Consider the following 7,358-nt stretch of genomic DNA (forward strand, 5'->3'; position numbering starts at 1 on the left):
TATGATCAGCACTTCTTTTTTAATTATTTTTTTATTAACAACTTCCATAATTGTAAGCAATATCCCATGGTAATTCCCTCCCTCCCCCTACTTTTCCCTTTGAAACTCCACTCTCCATCTTACCCCCCCCCCACTTGGTCTCTCTTTATTTTGATGTCCTGATCTTTTCCTCGTATTATGATGGTATTGTGTAGGTAGTGTCATGCACTGTGAGGTCATGGATATCCAGGCCATTTTGTGTCTTGGGGAGCATGTTGTAAAGAGTCCTACCCTTCCTTTGGCTCTTACATTCTTTCTGCCACCTCTTCTGCAATGGACCCTGGGTGTGATAGAGATTATTTCAGTGCTGAGCACTCCTCTGTCACATCTTCTCAACACTGTGATGCCTTCTGAGTCATCCCAAGGTCACTGCCATCTGAAAAGAGAAGATTCTCTAACCAAACGTGAGAGTAGCATTAATATATGGGTATGAACATTAAGAGAAGTGCTTACTGGGCAGTTTGGTGAGCATAGTACATACATTTAGCCAGACTCACTTCTTTCTAAACATTTTATAAAAAATATTTTAATTTATTTGCAAGCAGAGAGAGAAAGAGAATACGGGTGTGCCAGTGCCTCCAGCCACTGCAAATGAACTCCAGATGCACTTGCCCCTTTGTGCATCCAGCTTTATGTGGGTACTGGCAAATCGAACTCTGGTCATTGGGCTGTGCAGGCAAGAGCCTTAACTGCTGAGCCTCTCTCTAGGGAGTCCAACCAGTCCTCTGAGGAAAGGAGCATAAAGTATATTTTAAGGTCAGTCAGCATCTCTAAACATTGCTTGTCACTACTTGTCATCTGTGCCAAAGGTACACCAAGGCAAAGGAAACCTAATCACATTACTTTAAGTGGGTGGATTACACAGTTGGAAGATTAACTTTACAGACAGTTGCAAATAAGGAATTCATCATCTCATAGCAATAATATTACAAAGCCTAATTTTTTTTTCAAGGTATGGTCTCACTCTAGCCCAGGCTGACCTGGAATTCACTAGGCTTTCTCAGGATGGCCTTGAACTCATGGTGATTGTACTACCTCTGCCTCCCGAGTGCTGAGATTTTAGGTGTGTGCCAACATACCCAGCACAAAAAAAATATTTTTAAGATCTATAAGAAATCCTTCCAGTTTTTTTCCCATGGTTCATTCCCACATGTAAAGTATATGACAAAACCCCAAAATGCCATAATAGCACCCAAAGTAGTAAAATAAAGGCTAAAGGACATAGAGGACTATATCAGAAAGAATTAGACTAAAGAAGGCATCGAGAAGTTATGGTGTTTACCCATAGCCCTGACTTTGGATAGCAAACGCCAGAATATGGGACTCAAGTAGCTTCAACTGAAAACTGTAGAGGTGCATCAAGAAACTGAAAATCTGGAATATGCTCTGAGCAAGCACTTAGGGCCAAAAATGGATTATTGAATCATCTACAAATGCCTGTGGGCTGGAGAGATGGCTTTGCAGTTAAGGCACTTGCCTGCAAAGCCAAAGAACCAAGGTTCAATTCCCCAGGGCCCACGTAAGCCAGATGTACAAATGCCCGTGATATATAAAGCTACCAATGGAAAGAAGATGGGAATAATGTCAGGTTAAGACTGAGAGATTGTCAGTCATCACTAATTGACTCATTTATTGTCCGGTTGATACTCTGGATGGGGTGATGTAGATGTCTCATTCAGTGCTGACGAGTCAACCATTATTTTTTCTCAGCACTTTAATGAATTTTGAGTCACTGCCATCTATAAAACCATTTAGCCAAAACTATTGTAATAGCTTCTCCCTAAGGGCCTTTTACCTTCCCAGCTGTAGTCTTTTGACTAGATTTTCCTTTCCCTACCAATGAAGCAGGGCTGAAATCCAATCAGAGAGAAGTTGGTTACCCCCTTTACAGTCAGGCCACTATTGTATCACTGGACATATCTTGCCTGACTGGCCAGTTGTGTAACTCACGGGTCCACTGCTAATTAAGACTTTTCTCCTCTAATAGGCTGCATAGCACTTTCCAACGTTGACTCTGCTATTCCCCCACCCTGCCTATGCTACTCCTCCCCCAAACCATAATCTATACTTTGTAGCAGAATGTTCTTACTTTTTTTTTGTTGTTGTTGTTGTTTTGAGATAGGGTCTCACTCTAGCTCAGGCTGACCTGGAATTCACTATGGAGTCTCAGGGTGGCCTTGAACTCACAGAGGTCCTCCTACCTCTTCCTCCCGAGTGCTGGGATTAAAGGCGTGCGCCACCACGCCTGGCTTGTTCTTACTTTTAAAATTTTTATTTATTAGATAGATAGAGAAGCAGAGAGAGAATGGGCACAACAGGGCCTCCAGCCACTGCAAACGAACCCCAGACGCATGCATCATGCTGTGCATCTGGCTTACATGGGTCCTGGGGGATCGAACCTGGGTCCTTTGGCTTCACAGGCAAGTGCCTTAACTGCTAAGCTATCTCTCCAGCCCATGTTTTTTAAATTTTAAATCTAAGCAGCAGATTCTCATTGCCTCTGGCTTGGAAGCTAAACACCTTAAGATCACGAAACTCTGCATACGTCCAGGTTCACGCCTCTGCTCTCACAGCGCTCTCACCATGCCATTTTCCACTTCAGCAATCATGAACAACTTTCGGTTCCCTGAGATGGCACAGCCTCTGGTGCTTCAGAGTCCCTCCCATGTTGCTCACTTGTGCCTTGAACCCTCTCCTCTAGCGCCTCTGTCTGGTTGGCACTTAATGCTTCATGCATAAATAAGCTTAGAAATCGCTTCTCTCCAAAAGCCTTGCTGGCCCTCTGTGGCTTGGGTTAGGTGTTCACTACAGTTTTTCCAATTACCATGCCTACTGCTATGAACAGATTCATCTTCATTTATCTTATATCAAACCAAAAGTAGACTGTTCACCAGTTTATTTATTTATTTATTTTTGGTTTTCCGGTGTAGGGTCTCACTCTAGCCCAGGCTGACCTGGAATTCACTATGGAGGTTCAGGGTGGCCTCGAACTCATGGCAATCCTCCTACCTCTGTCTCCTGAGTGCTGGGATTAAAGGCGTGCGCCACCATGCTCGGCCATTTTATTTTCTTTACATGCCAGGACATGGCACATATTCAGAAATCAATCAATATCTGTTGAATGAATGAATGAAGGGATGAATGAAGGGATGATTTCAGATAATAGACTATGTCAGAGATGCTTGATGTAAGGTAGAAGGCAGTGTGGGGAAATGAACTTCCATAGTTTAGAATCAGAAAGCTGCACCAAATCCCAGTTCATTGTCTCTTAGCCAACTGCTACATCAGGAACACTGTTTTTCACTTCTAGGATTGGAGAACCCACCAGGGGCCAGGCAGTGTTCTGAGTGCTGGGAATTCAAGGATGAAGAAAGCCATTATCAGTGCCATCAAGAAAAACCATTTCCAGGCTGCAGAGATGGCCTAGCGGTTAAGGTGCTTGCCAGCAAAGCCAAAGGACTTCAGTTTGATTCCCCAGGACCCACACAAGCCAGATACACAAGGTGGTGCATGCATCTGGAGTTCGTTTGCAGTGGCTGGAGGCCCTGGTGTGCTCCTTCTCCCTTTCTCTGCCTCTGTCTCTCTCTGCCTCTGTCTCAAATAAATAAAAATAAAATATTTAAAATAAAAAAAGTCATTTCCAAGAATATTTATTTATAGTAGGTAAGAGGCAGAAAATAAAAGTAGGAACGTGCATTCCAAGTTCAGAGAGTAGCCTGTGAGAAAGACTGTAAAGAAATAACTATGTGTCATGTTAGAGGAAGTGAAATTAGCTCAGCTGCAGAGCAGACAGCTAGGAACGTGGAGACCAACCCAGAGATGTCAACAGGAGTCACGTCATGCAGGGTCCTCTAGGATGTCACTGCCATGGGGTTTGATGTTCATTCTCAAGGCCGTGGAGTTAAAAGGGTTTTCAACAGGACAATCTAAGGATTACATTTCTACCAGAGAAGGAGGTAAATTAGGTGGAGAATGGATTGGAATAACAGAAAGCTGGCTAGAGAGATGGCTCAAAGGTTAAAGGTAACTGCTTGCAAAGCCTGATGGCAGGGTTCAATTCCACAGCATCCAGGTAAGAGTCCAAGGCACAAAGTGGTATGTGCATGCATCTGGAGTTTGTTTGCAGTGGCAAGAGGTGCTGGCATGCCCATTCTCATTCTCTGTCAAATGAATAACATTATATATATATATATAATATATATATATATATATACACACACACACACACACATGCATGAACACACTTGTGGACTTGGTTGCATGAGAAGGGTGAGGGACATGGAGGAGGAAAAGTGATCTATGTTTCTGGTATAGACAGTGTTTATTTATTCCATCAAATGGAGTTTAGGAAAGTGCCATTCGCTGAGCACAGGGCTGCAGAAGATGGAGGGGCCTTTGAACAGAGAGAGTGTTTAAAGAGAGATCTGTTAGCAGGAAGTAGGATGGGCAAAAGAGAAAACCCTGGAGTTTGGAAAATGAACCAACAAGCTACTGCTGTAGTTAAGGGTGATCCCATGGAGTCTGAACTAAAATGAGCAGTAGGGACAGAAGGGAAGAGTCTAAAGTGACAAGGGAGGTGTTGCAGTCATAGCTAGACAGAACTTCATAATTCCAATGGAGAGTCCTGGAGGAAGGCACTAAGTAGCTGGATTAGGAGGGTTGACCTCCGGGTCTTGGGAAGCCCAGAAGAATTAGGACCTATTGAGTAGGAGAAAAAAAAAATTCTTTCAAATAGTCCTGAATTGGGGTTGTGGGAAAAGCTCAGTGGTTGAGCACTTGTCTGTTATGCACGAGGCTCTGGAGCCAATCCCCAGTGCTGAAAACAATCTGAAATCACATTGGAGGAATTCACTGGCACATACTAGAATGAAGGAAGGATGGAGTGTACAAGGCTATGGCTATTTGGATAAAACAGCAAGAATGTGGACCTTACCAAGGAAGAATGCATGCTGCTTGTGACTCATTTAAGGTGAGGCGTAAAAGAGAGGTTGAAACTAACCTGTGACCAGGGTACACAGAATGTTCTAGGGATTACTTCTCTACATACGTACCTGTGGCCCATTAGGCTTCACACTGAGTGAAAATACAAAGGCAGAAAGACTCTTCGTCTCATTTGTGTAGACACCACCACCTGCCCAGATCCAGCCCTGAGACATAGAATGATAAATAGCTTATTCCAACAAGTAAAATGGTACTGCCTATAAGCTTATCAAAGTAGCTTGAAAATACATGGGCATGTGAGCCTATTAAAACCATAGCTCAAACCAGATGTGGTAATGTAGGCCTTTAATCCCAGTACTTGGGAGACTTATGTCCCTCTGCCCATGAATTTTTGTCCTCTCAGTGTCTTCAAACTCCAGACGGATTGTGTGAACTCTCCTGTGCCTTTTAAAAATATTTTAACTTACTTATTTATTAGAGAGAGAATGGGCACGTCAGGGCCTCCAGCCACTGCAAATGAACTCCAGATGCATGTACCACCTTGTGCATCTATCTGGCTTATGTAGGTACTGGGGAATCAAACCTGGGCCCTTATGCTTTGCAGGCAAGTGCCTTAACCACTAAGCCATCTCTCCAGCCCTGCACTTGCCTTTTTAGTAGTCTCTGCCCTTCCCTGGTCTGTATCCTGGGAGGCTGGCTTCTATGGATGGAACCCTCTGAGAATTTCCTTTTCCTCTAGCCTCTAAATTGGGTTCACAGGTTCAAAGGATGAGGGGTACCTACATAACAGTATACACAGGAAGAATAAAAGGTTGTGGTAGATATCACCTCCTCCTTATGCCCTCACTGACACTCTCTGATTCTCAACAACCCCCAACCTCTACTGATACTCTGTCAATAATTTTTGGCTAGGGATGAATTTTTTGATATGTCAATGTGTCCAAAATAATTTTAGTCACATGAGTTTCCATTTCTTGAAATCTTACTATATGTCATAAAATGTGCTATGGACAGTTAGAAAGAAGGGGTCAGTTAAAGGGGACTATGGAGACAAGACAAGGTAATAGGTAGGAATTATAATTATAATCAAAATACACTGTGTACATGTATGAAAATTGTCAATAAAAAATGGCCACAGCCATTTTTTAGTAACCGGGTAGTTTCTATTCTGTGGCTACAGCTCTTGCTCTCTACATATATTATCTTCTTCAATCCTGGGGGGGTCTTCATGCAACTAATATACTTTGGTAAATCATCCCTTCTGTAATCTCTGTTCATGTAAATCCTTGGAGTATGTCATCTGACACTGTTCACTAGCTCACATTAATTTCATTTAAATTACTGGTGTATTACTAATTTATTCCATCAAATGGAGTCCACGTGATTGCTATAGTCAAAATTCCATTTTCCTGCCACAGCTTGAAAGTTTTGATACTCCTCATTGGCTCAATTTTGGAAATGATAATTTATAACTCTAGTGTCTGTCTATAGCTGCAAATATATCCTAAGTGATTTGAACCACTACATCCTCTTCCTGGGTAATTTTCCTCTCCCTTTTCTTCTGGACAACACTTCTACTTATTTACCTAAAAATACAGGAGCATAGATGTATTTTTAGTAATTTATTTTTCTTGAGATAGAGTCCTGCTGTGTTGCCCAGGCTGGTCTCAAACTCCTGGGCTCAAGTGACCTTCCTCCCCACCACAGCCTTCCAAATGGCTGGGGCTACAGACATGTATTGCTGTGCCCAGAATATTTTTAGTCATATTAACTTCCATTTCTTGAAATCTTATTATATATCATGACATGTACTATGGACAGTTATAAAAAAAAGAAGGGGTCAGTGAAAAGGGGGATATGAGGAGGAGAGAAGGTAATGGGTAGGAAATATAATCAAAATGCATTATGTATATGTAAGAAAATTGTCAATAAAAAAGCTTCCTAAAACTTCTAGGGGCTCCCTCTTGTTTTTTTTTTTACAACTCCCAAGATAGACATTAACATTCTCATTATATATATATATATATATATATATATATATATATATATATACACATACACACACATATACATATATATATGTGTATATATATATATAAACACACATATATGTGTATATATATATATTTTGAGGTAAGGTCTTTCTGCAGTCCAGGTTGACCTGGAACTCACTATGTAGTCTTAGGATGGCCTCAAACTCACAGCAATCTTCTACCTCTGCCTCCCAAGTGCTGGGATTAAAGGTATGTGCCACCATGCCAAGATTTCATTATATGTTTTTAAAAGGTACTGGAGAGTTGGATTAGCAATTTAGGCACTTGCCTGTGAAGGCTAAGGACCCAGGTTCAGTTCTACATGTCCCACATAAGCCTGATGTA

Source organism: Jaculus jaculus, chromosome 15, assembly GCF_020740685.1.
Source record: "Jaculus jaculus isolate mJacJac1 chromosome 15, mJacJac1.mat.Y.cur, whole genome shotgun sequence".
NCBI lineage: Eukaryota > Metazoa > Chordata > Mammalia > Rodentia > Dipodidae > Jaculus > Jaculus jaculus.